At 42.0% G+C, this 12,369-nt stretch overlaps 1 protein-coding gene and 1 long non-coding RNA gene across 3 annotated transcripts in view; one reads left to right on the plus strand and one right to left on the minus strand.

Moving 5' to 3' along the window:
• abca2 (ATP-binding cassette, sub-family A (ABC1), member 2) overlaps positions 1 to 12,369 on the minus strand; it is an 85,139-nt gene that overhangs the window by 58,261 nt on the left and 14,509 nt on the right. The window lies entirely within an intron of this gene.
• Positions 3,413 to 4,482, plus strand: LOC143106612 (uncharacterized). Its single transcript, XR_012983710.1, has 3 exons — positions 3,413 to 3,553; positions 3,656 to 3,783; positions 4,315 to 4,482. It is a non-coding gene; the product is annotated as an uncharacterized LOC143106612 (long non-coding RNA).

A 12,369-nucleotide genomic window follows, 5' to 3' on the forward strand; every position in this document is an offset into this window, starting at 1 on the left:
ATATTCATCTTTTTTGGCGTGGTATAGTCTTATTTTTTCCATTTAGATGTCTTGAAAAGGTCTTAAAAGTCTTTAAATTTGCACTTGAAAAATGTGCAGACACTCTGAACCTAGCGGCAGCAAATTACATTTGCTGCCAGGGCTAGTCTAGTAACTCTCCGTTGGCTTGTGAGCTCGAAAAATTAAACTTCTATCAGGCCAATTAAATCGTGTATAGAGTAGAGGTGGATTTTGTCATTCGTTCTCATGACACAGTTTGCGTCGTTCAGTTCGCCAAGATGATTCGTTCTGAATCGTTCGTTCGTTCGTTCGTTTAGTCGCATTTCCGGTAGCCTACAATGTAGTTCAGCTGTGAATCATGGAATGCAGGTTCTCAGCTCCTCCTTTGTGAAAACGGTCAACACAACACTGTAATTGTAGCGGCAAATATATAGCTGCAACTTCATGATTATGTGTACTTTTAGACAAAACAGCAGTAGCTAATGTGTTCATTCACCTTGACATTAAATTGACATATTGAAGGTAAATAGAGTAGACTACGGCTAGATCAGCTAATTTCTTTTTTAAAAATGTGTGCATTCATAAAGGAACAAAGACCCAGTAGGCTATGCCGACAAACATGTTTAAAGCCTTGGCAGAAAGATTATATTGATGAAAAGGTTTCAAGTCCCCATTTTGCCTAGGCTACAGAGCCATAATCACTCTGCTTCTAGCCAAGAATGAGTGACTGACTTAACAAGAATGTTAATTAAGTATGAATTGTTTTTTTTTTGTGTTATTTGACTAAAATATAATATTTATCCTTAACATGGTGAAAAGCCTAATATACTGTAACTTTTCACTGTGGCATAGTTCTGAATTTGTGTTTAAGGCCTCAACAATGGTCCCTTTGGTCACAACATGTGATTTTTGACACTATAGTGATAGTGACCTGTCCAATCAACAAAGAAAAGCATACCCTGGAGGTAAAATATGGGTCTAGGGGCCTGAGTAATATTTCAATGTGACTTTTTCAGACATTAACAGTTTATGAGCTAAATATGACTATGATACTAGATTTAACATGGAAATGGACTTAAAATAAGAAGAACATCAAACATCCAACATCCAATCAAAATTGTATCAAACAAAGTAGAGAAAATACATTATACAACAATTTAAGACTAAAGAAAGCTGAGATATAACCTTTTCTCTTTTCGGCGGGGGCCATTTTGGTTTTTATGGAAAACTGTTTTATTGGGGCCACCCCAACTTGTATCCATGGATTTTTGAAAACCTTAGGCCTATACCTAACACCCTGCCAAAAATCAAAAACTTATCCAGAAGTGCCCAATGTTCATGATTTTTCACATATTCCTTCCCAGCTATATGTAACGTTAGCCTGTTGCTTTGCTTCGCCTTTGATGACATGTAAATACAAACTTGATACTGGCATGTGAACCTTGACGGTGTGTTCCGAGTAACGTTAATTGATTAATTTCTTAAACGTAGACGTTGTATCGTTCTTCAATGTATGCGAACGTTATACTCAATAATGGCTAATTTCAGTCCACACACGTATCATGTGATGGACTGAATTAGACGACAATGGACGAAATCAACACAGTAAATTAAGTAAACGGTGTCATGTATACAGCCATGTGTTTATATTATGCTTCTGACATATTGCTACTATCTCTAAAATGGGGGTGATATTCCATTTTCAGTGTGGGATCCGATTTGATATAACTCAGAGCTTGTTTATTTCTGATGCATCATACTGAAGGTGTAGTTCATTCTACATTAAGCTTTATTTAAACAACTATGTATAAAGGTAAATGGTCCAACTCAAGATAAAATGTTCAGTGAAATAATAATGCTGCCATTGTGATACAATGTATGTTGTCATCTCCTGTAGGACAGCTGTATGCCCTAAATTAATTTTTACAAAGATAATGCTTTGAATCTTGCTTCATTTGTATGTCCAAATTTTTTGTGAATGCTCCTTGTAGGCTAGATGGAAAACTAAATGGACAAGTTTAACATTTTACCCAGTCGTAATTAGGACTTAAGGTTGCAGACTGACATGTAGAATTAAATGATTGCGCTGATGCATATTACTTGTGAGTGATTTGTGTATGTGTGTCTTATTCCAATAATGATTCTTGCATTTCCTTTGGTCTCAGCTTTCCTGAAGTTTGGAATTAATGATGCTCCTTGCCATAAGGCAAAATTGCTCGACCAAACTGGCACAGAATTAGATGAAGATGTGTTTGAGGAGGTACTGAAGCAGCCAGATATTGGTGTCCTCTTACTGAAGTTGGATGATGATGGACAAGGTAAATGTGGCTTTGTTTAGTGTAATATTATTTAACTGTACTGATTAAATTAAGTGCACGCTAAAGACCAAATTACTATACTTTTGTCCTAGAATTGGAAAGCGAAGCACCATCCAACAGCAGTTTCAACGTATCATCTGACTCTATTGTCATAGAAAGTCCACCACGCCCTAGACAACATGCTGGAGAGGATGCCAAAGCTGTAAGTCTCTGTCACAAAAGGTTACTGTTGATACAGCTAATCTGAAAAGTGAAATGTATTATGTAAAAGATTTATCATTTGAATTGTAGTCAATTGTTAGTTCCTCCACTAATAGTAGTGTAGCGTTAACTTCATACATGAGCTTTACATTAAAACATTTTCCACAGTTGGTCCAAAGCATACTGGAGAAAAAGCCAGGGGGAGACATTATCTCCAAAGAATACCGGAAAACAAAATATTTGACAGACAGCACAAGGAGGAAAATGATAACGATTCTTGTTGCAGACATGACTGAGAGGCATGGGTAAATTTCACAAGCAAACATGATAACCTACAGTATTAGAAGAAAGAGGATTCAGATTAATGTTACCATTGTACACAAGTGGAGAAGGGTATCTGTCTTGGAAAATAAAGAATATCCAGAGAAACTGCTCACAGAAAAGGGGTCGATCAAGCCAGTCATTTTCTGGAGGGCCAACCGCTGAAAGAAGAGCATCCAACATTTCTGATGACCTTTCTGAAGAAGAGTGTAAAGACGCCATCTCTTTCATGAAGCATTGCTCTGATGAGACTACAATCAAGCAGAAGATGCAAGCTACTTTTCAGTACCGGCGTCGTTTGATCGAAGACCCAAACAAATGTGGAGATGTTCTGTTGGAGTTCCCACGTTTCAAAGACATGAAAGGACTTTTAAGTTGTTGAAGCTGAACAATGTTTATCTATAATTAACTAAAAACTATTTCATACAAGTAAACAGTACTGTTCTGCAGGCAATAGCACAAAATGTAAAGTGTTCATTATGTCAAATATTGTGCTCAAGGAAAAAATTTGTGTTTGTTGTGTTGCAAGATTGAACAAGACTTTACTCGGCTGTTTGGCGGGGTGGTATCTGCCAAGTTTTTGGAGAAGTGGCCAACTGCGTTCAAGCACAAGACCATAGCCCAGAGCAAGGGCTTGCATCTGTCACGAGATCTTCAGGAGCTGATTGATGCAGCAGAGAGTGTGGGGAATGATGATGAAGAAAATGACGCGGGTCAGATACTTTAAAACAATTGAAAGATTTTGTCTCAGTTGGAATTGTTGATAAAGTTTGACTAAGCTGTTAATCACATTCATGTGCCTCTTTTTCATATAGCATGGGATCATGAACTTGCAGGGATACTTCTCTTACTCCACCTCATTCCACCGGTTGCACAAGGCCGCAAAAGACCCGGGAAGATGTCTGCATCCATGGCAGAGAATCATGTTGTCATGTTCTTAAAGGTTGGTGGATGATTCTTGTCGCCATCAGTTATGCATGTGTGCCACCTTTTAGATTAGGCCCATGTTAAAGTATTGCCTTCTGTTGCGTTGTTTCTTTCTTGCATTCAAACAATGAAATTTAACAAAATCGGTGTTGGTCAAAATATTTTCTCCACTTGCCTACCAGTACATAGTGCTTGTATCGAGATGTTCTCAAAGTAATGACGGCTCATATTTTTTCTAATTTAAGCTAAACGCAAGTAAATGCTGTTTACCCACTTTTCAAATTTCAGAAATAGAGTTTCAGAGTTTATGCACAAAATGCAACTTTTAACATTCTGCAATCACACTACATTATCAAGATTTACACTTTTATCCAGATTTACAGATTTATGTAGGCTACACTCAACACTCTTGAACCATATTATTGATATTGTCATACAAACATTGGATAATAACCTCTACCGTCAATGGAACATGGTCTGAATGTCTTTTTCATCATCTGATATGACACTTTAAGCCCTGCATTAAAGTGAAACAATTCATTCACAGACTGGAAACAGTGTACAAGAACATCTGGATGCCATAGGAGAGCAAGCAGCCATACCTCCTTGCAGCTGGACCCAAGAAGAACACCATCCATGCATACTACATTGTTCTCGACAAGTACGCCATCCCATGCATGTCAGCCAGTGCAGTTGGCACTTCAACTGTTCAAGTCATTTTGTGTTCGGTACGTCCTACAACAAAGTACTTCACAATATGTACACCTTTATCCAAACAACAATCTACGAAATAGACGTCGGCCAGGTAAAGGAAACACCTAGGGTAGCAGAACTAAGAGCAAGGTTACTCAATTGAGGAACAATACATAGTAATGATTTCGGTATAAATGCTATTCAATGTTGGTGTTTACTTCGCAATCTGCCACTCATGTTTGGTGACATTATCCCAGAGGGAAATAAACATTGGTCTCTTCTTTCATTGTTGATACAGATAGTGAATATTGTATTTTCCCCTGTGTTAACTGAAGGCCTAACAGTCTACCTGAAATATTTGATAGGTGAGCATCATAGAGTATTCAAGCTTTTGTTCCCAGAATCTTTTAAAATTATTGCACTGTTGCATTACATTGTTGCACATTTGAAGACTGAAGCTAGTTACATTCAGTCACATTCTTGTATTGTGCATGTACTGTAAAGTATTCAATAAAAAAATATTTTTAATTAAAAATAAAAATCTCTTTTTCTATACAGTAAGGATATTGTACTGGACATTGCGGTAAGGACATAATACTGTTGAAGGAACTTACAGTTAGGCTACTGTAAAGGGATAGGTAGGTAACTCACTGGCAACACTGTTGCCAGTGAGTTACTGTAAAATTAAGTCTCAGTAGGGGCATACTGTACACTAAAATTGCGGTAAGGGTATCTTACTGTACACTAAAATTGCGGTAAGGGTTTCTTACTGGAACTACAGTAAGGCTACTGTAGAAGTAAAAATACAATAAAAAGTAACAGTGTAGACTCCAGACTAAGTGTAGTTCCTGAAGTTTTAAAGAAGCTCTCATCTTTATCAGACTAACCAAACACAGATAAATGGCCCCTGGGCTACGATAAAATATTCAGTAAGGTGTCATTAGATAGTTAAAACTGCCAGTAAGATATAGGCAGCATGAGCAGATTTTACTATCAACAGTGGAAACTAAAAAAACCTCTATTAAGCAGCTGCTAGGAAGGAACATCAACAAAGGGCATGGCTGTCAGCTGCAATCTACAACAGGACATATACTGTACAGCCCTAGCAGAATAGGACTAGAATCCCTCCTGGCTAACAACAACTGTCTTTTAGGAGCAGCTTTCAGTGAGAACAGCTCAGGCTAATAGCAGGGTTCACCATCAGCCACTTCAGCTAACAGTAGCTCTCGCTAAAGCCCGAAAGCTCACCTTCATCATTAAGACTCTCCTGCTGCAATTGAGCCATGGATAAAGAAGCTGTGATCAATAGTGCTGGATTGATTCCCTGTGTCGCATCCTGCTATTTGTCTCCTGAGTAAACAGCAGCACCCGCCTTGCTCACTTCCTGCCGTCTCAATGTGATTTCCCCTGAGAATCGCTCATCACCATACCTTCATCAGGTGTGTTGCTACACTAGACCTGTACGCCCCAGGCCCCCCATATATTAACACCCAACTCATCTGAAATTGTTCACTTTGCATAAGGACAACTGTGTTCTCCCCTAACAACATTTACCCTGGCTGCCATGGTAGATACATGAAAAATAAACAGACTGTTGTTTATTGCGAGATCAGTGATTAATACATTTCAAATTGCCTGGTAACAAATAATTGAGTATGTTAGATTACTTCACTGGAAGGTAAATCATAAAAGAATCCCAACAATCCAAACAGTATTCTAATTCTAGTGTTCTTATCCATAGAAAGTAAACAGTGAAACACTTTAACACATTCATAATGTGTTATCTATAGTTAGTGACACGTGCATTATGTTTCCCACATAACTTCCATTCAACCAGATCAATCCATCCAGAGTCAGATCTCCAATCTGGAACGTCCAGTTTTACCACACAGATGATTTGCTCTGCCGAGCTGCAAGCCTGCTCAAAACATGCCCCAGCTAGCTGTCCTGTCCTTGTGCTGCTGCCACTGACCTACATATGGTCAAGCACACTTGATCACCAGTTTTTGGGTTCTAAAACTGTTTTGAGTTCACCAAGGAGCATCAAGGGAGAGAACAGGGCCCTTGTGTATATATGTGATGGGATCTGGGAAAACCTATCACATGGTGAAATCTTCACCAACTTAAAATTCTGATACCATCGTGGCTAGGATGGCATCCAGAATGTTGCTAGGGGATGGTATCCAGGATGTTGATAGGATGGTATCAGAATCTTAAGTTGATGCCATTTCACCAGAGAGGGTTTAAACGAAGAAGCAATCAAGGATTTTTGATTTCACCATGTGATGGGTTTCCCAGATCCCATATCACATATCTCAAAGCAGACTCCGAGAGGGCGGTTCTGTTGATTTTAGTCAATGTCAGTATCCGATTGAATCAAAGACAAAAATCTGGACCATTCTGTTTCTTCATTTTCACATTAGTGGAATAAAGTGGCAAAAGACAGAAGCATGGAGAAAGTCAAAGCAAAAAAGCGAATGTGAGTGCACTGTTTTGCTCATCAATGTTAAGACTAAATGTTCTTAATTACGACTGAGCGTTTGTTGTTGTTTTGGTTTTTGTAAAAACAGCAACTCTCAACTTCACAAACAAACTTTGATCTCTGTGCTCGTGGAGCTGTCAGTTGTGATCAATACATACCAACCTGCAGGCCGGCCCTGCGAGCCTCTCTGCAGAAAATCCCCCACACCAAATTATGGAGATGTTATCACTTCAGTTACTGTAGCAGCAGTCCTCAGAGACCTTACTGAAAACAACAGTGCACACACGCACGCACGCACGCACGCACACATACACACAAACAAAGCACAAACACTCTCACACACACACACACACACACACACACACACGCACACACACTTCCATCTATTCCCTCTTCCCCGAAAGGCTTTCTGAAGCATAATTACAAACAGCAAAGCTGAAGGCACTAATCAGCTTCTTAACTCAAACACAAGCTTAACAGTAGGTCAGGGACCGGTAATGTTAGCCAAGCAGGCAGCCAACCCATCGGAGAGTTCTGACCTCTGACTCAGAACTCCCCACTGGACCGGACACATCCTGTCGGACCTCATTCACAATGACTTAAACGTAAACACACCGGATACTAAACGCTGCCCTTGAGTAAACAGTCTCTCTGACAACACACAACTCATTTACGTGACTACGAATGGCAACAGGAGTTGTCCTGTACATCTCCCCACAGTGCACTACAACCCGTGCCATTATAGAAGACGACAGGGGAGTGCAGCTACACGCACGTGAGATGGGATATTACTAATTAATGCTGTAAGCGCGGATGTGAATCTCGTCCTCTCCTGGAGCCAAGTGCTGTTGTTTATAGTTGTTCATATCGTCAAATACTGGCTAAGTGCTGCCGTTGAGAATTGTGGATTAGATCTAGCATTGAGCAACACCATTAAGTCGAACATTTTACTGCAGTGTGGTACACACACACACACATACACACACACACACACACACACACACACACACACACACACAGAACTGATTCAAAATCCTTCAGAGGACATGAAACAACTTGTGAGTTCAAAGCCATTACGCTAAAGCATCCATCTTTCAATTAGCCTGAGTCTAAGCCAGTGTCTTGTGCCTGAGAGAGGATGGGTGGGGTGGTGATGGGGGGGGGGGGGGTTGAGCGAGGTCGACCGGTCCATCTGATAGCGAGCGATCTCTGACTGGGGGCAGTGGAGTGGGGCGCAGTGCCGGGCCCTCATTTAGCAGCACAATGGGCGCGGATGACAGGGCAGTGCCACCTGAGACCCTGGCCCCGGCCAGCCCGCCTCATCTTTCAGGGCAGCCTTATTTAAGGAGCTCGCCTGCCTGCAGTGGGGCCTCCCATACACACCGGCCAGCCACAGAGCCTCCCCACCTGCCCACAGCTCTTCCTCAATGGTGCGTTTGTGTCTGGTGTCCTCTGACACCGTCCATCTTGACACAGTGGACAGCCACACACACACACACACACATACACACACACACATACTGTCGAAAGGCTTGGTTTCAGCAGAGCCAGGTTTTCTGCAGTGTAGAACAAAATACTCTGAGAGCTATAAAATGAACTGGTCTGTGATTTGTGACTCACACTAGTGAACTGCGGTGACTTTATGGGGACAGACGCTGACGCCTTTATACATTTTAGACTGCACTATAGTGAATAATGCACCACCCATTATCCAATGTCTTTGATCAGGGGACTTGGAGTGGTTACAAACAACTCTCGACAAGCTGCCCTGGGGCGGCCCAGCTGAGTCCACATCCTATGCTGACAGCTACAGGTCTAGTCACAGGTGTCCCAGTACTAAAGCAGAATGGCCAAGATGGACAACAGACAGTAATCACCTACGTGTGTCTGATAAAATATGTGTGTAAGTGTGTATCTCTCTCTCTCTCTCTCTGATTAGTGCCTTCAGCTTTGCTGTTTGTAATTATGCTTCAGAAAGCCTTTCGGGGAAGAGGGAATAGATGGAAGTGTGTGTGTGTGTGTGTGTGTGTGCTATATCTTTACTTTTCCTCTCAGTGGTGGCTGTATCTAGTAGTGGCTGAATAAGTCTCTCTCTCTCTCTCTCTCTCTCTCTCTCTCTCTCTCTCTCTCTCTCTCTCTCACCTTGCTCTTTTGGGTCTGGACAGCCCCTACAGCGCTGCCTCTCTAATACAATGCCGGCAATCAATTATTAAGTCACCCTGTACTCCTCTATCCTTAAATAATTAAGCGGGCTGATTATGAGAAAGCATTACTGCTGAAGCGCCTAGTGGGAGCTGGGACAGAGATGGGGCTAGTGTGAGAAGCACAAGGACCTGAGCGAGAAAGAGAGAGAGAGAGAGAGAGAGAGAGAGAGAGAGAGTGAGAATGAGAAAGAGACAGACAGAGGGAGAGAAAGAGGTGGCCACACCTGCACCTGTGGTCAGAGCTCGCTGATACCGGTCTGTTTCACACACACACACACACACACACACACTGCCCAGGTGTGTGTACTGTAGATTGGGTTGTATCTGGTGAATGACTATGTCTGGTATTTGCATCTTTGTGGTTGTTGTTGATTCATTGTTTGCTCTGCTTACAATGACAATAAAGTCTTTCTATCTACCTATCTATCTATCTATCTATCTATCTATCTATCTATCTATCTATCTATCTATCTATCTATCTAGTGTGAAGGTGCCTAATATTTGCCTATGGGTGTAAGCATGCATGAACAGTATGTGTGTGTGCAAATATGAATGAGTATACATATGTGAGTGTGTGTATATGGTGTATTTGTGTGTATGTGACTGTGTGTGTGTGTGTGTGTGTGTGAGAGAGAGAGAGCAAGAGAGAGAGGGGGAGAGAGAGAGAGAGGAAGTGAGTGTGAAAGGGGGTACGAGAGAAAAAGTGAGTGAGTGAGTGAGAGTGATAGTGGGAGTGACAGTTAGATTTACAAACTAAAGAGTTTGTGTATGTTTATATATATGTTTAAGAGTTTGTGTATGTTTATATATATGTTTATATATATATATATATATACATATGTATTCACAGATTTTGTTTTATGACTGTCGTTTAGTTTTGATGAGTTCTAGATACTGTATGCTTTGGCAACACTTTCTTCACAAATTGTCATGCCAATGAAGCGTTTTGAATTTAAATTTGAATTTTAGTGAGAGAGAGAGAGAGAAAGTGAGAGATGGAAAGAGAGGAGAGAGAGAGAGAAAGAGGGAGAGAGAGGGAGTGAGTGAGTGAAAGCGGGGGTGATGAGAGAGAAAGTGAGTAAGTGAGAGAGAGAGAGTGTGATAGAGAGAGAGTGAGTGGGAGAGAGAGAGAGAGAGAGAGAGACAGAGAGAGCAAAAGGGTAGGGACACGAGAGGAACCATGACACAAATCAAAGCGCCGTCTCGCCATCGCACTCACTGAAGCTGACAGCTGGCTACCACGCATGGCTGTGGAGTGGACACGCACTTTCAGACGTGTGTGCAAAAGTGCAGCCATCCACCACGTCACTCCTCCTCTCCTCCCCGGCATCATCACCACACCGTTCAAAGGACACATGCATATTTCCAAAGCCCACGAGACACTAATGCAGAAATGAGTCACACACACACACACACACACTCTCACACACACACACACACACACACACACACACACACACACACACACACACACACACACACACACACACACACACACATTGCGGAGACAAGTGACTTCATAACAATACACCCAGGGACGCTTCTGCATTAGGTCAGCATAGCAGATACCATGGAACTGTTGTATAATAATCACTCTCTCAGTGCCCTGTGTGAGCATGCTGTGGAGATATTTCAGAGTTAGGATTAATATTCCAGTGAGAGGAGAGAGGGAGAGTGGTCACCCGACTTGGCCTCACATCCAGGCCTCAGGGGTAATCACGATGCAATCTGACCGCTTCATGAAAGAGACAGGCTCATTGGTATGGCAGTCAACATGAACTATAGTGAACTACAGTCTCTTCATATAAGTTGTTTTTGAGTGTTTATGTTACTTTTATACTTATTTATATATACTTACTTATATATGTACTTACACTCGCACTTAATTTAAGAGCGGAAAGCTTTTTAAATCGTATACTTTTGGAAGCACTCCATGTACAGAGTATATCACCATGCAGCTGAGTCAGGGTTGCTGTGTGCTTTACCGTTTGATTCCATCTTTATTTTTGTGGATGGCTAGAGCAGACTCTTGCGCTCAGTGACTTGTTTACAAAGTGCAGAGTCACCTTCATTAGTGGCAGTCACAGTCCCTAACAGTGTGTTCAAACTAGGCTCTCTGTGGCAGGAGGGCCTTGGTGCTCGGGGACCTGTATGTCAGAGCAATTTAGGAAAGGAGCGAGGAGGTCTAGACGAAAACATCTCGCTCCTCTGGATGTGTCGAGGCAGGGACCAATCTTGACCATGGCAGCACTGCTCTGGGAATGCTTACTCCACCCCCCCCCCCCACCACCAGCACACAAAAAACCATCCAGCCATCTTTAGTTGGAGGGCTGTAAATAGGCCACTGATGTAAGACGGTGTAACCGTAATCCAGAGTCACAAACAGGCGGATGGGTCGGGAGCACATCTCAGCTGAATAGGGCCTAGCAGAGCACTGACAGCATAGGGGACAGAATACAATTAACTGAGTTCAAATATGGTGCCAGTGGACTATGAAGACAGGGGTAGGCTTGTCTGGTTCACCCTGGTGTGGGTTCTACTTCCATATGAGGAAGACAATGCGCATATGGCCTCACAGAAGAAGAAGACGGCACTGCAAGCTGTGCAGGCCTGTCACAAGTCTGCGTGCACAGACTGGGTGTGGCTGCTGAATGTGCAAAATCCTGCATTGCCATTTGCAAGCCTCTGCGTCGTAGCTGCTGCTTAGTATTTATGCATTCACTTGTTTCCCCTGCCACCAACCCAGCCCCACCTGACTGGAGATGGGCTTTGATTTGATGGGCTTTGATGGCGGGTGGGGTGGGGTGGGGGGGGGGGGGGTAGAGAGTCTTCCTCTTTTCCTCAACAGGAAATAAAAATACAATTTAAATTCTACCTTTTTACATTTTACAGAGGACACACCTGTCTTAGTCATGTCTAATTGATAACTTCATAGGCCTAAACCAATAAGGAATCTATAAACTGTCACCATGGAGTCTACAAGCCCCACACTTCCTCACCACAGTCTGAAGCATACCCTAAAACCACACTACACTACCACCAAGAGCAAAACTAAAAATCTCAAACGACATATCATATTGACAGCGGTGTTGTGCCAGTAAACTTTAGGGAATGGATACCATTCAAAATCTAATGTTGCTACTCACTAGTTGTTTCTCACAGGCAAAATATTTGAGTCTCACCAAGTGGAAACAATTTGATAGTTAATGTGGTAAATTTCCAC

This window comes from Alosa pseudoharengus, unplaced genomic scaffold (genome assembly GCF_046254945.1).
Source record: "Alosa pseudoharengus isolate Yale_2024_CS ecotype anadromous, Long Island Sound unplaced genomic scaffold, YU_APseudo_1.1 YU_APseudo_1.1_scf_6, whole genome shotgun sequence".
Lineage (NCBI taxonomy): Eukaryota > Metazoa > Chordata > Actinopteri > Clupeiformes > Clupeidae > Alosa > Alosa pseudoharengus.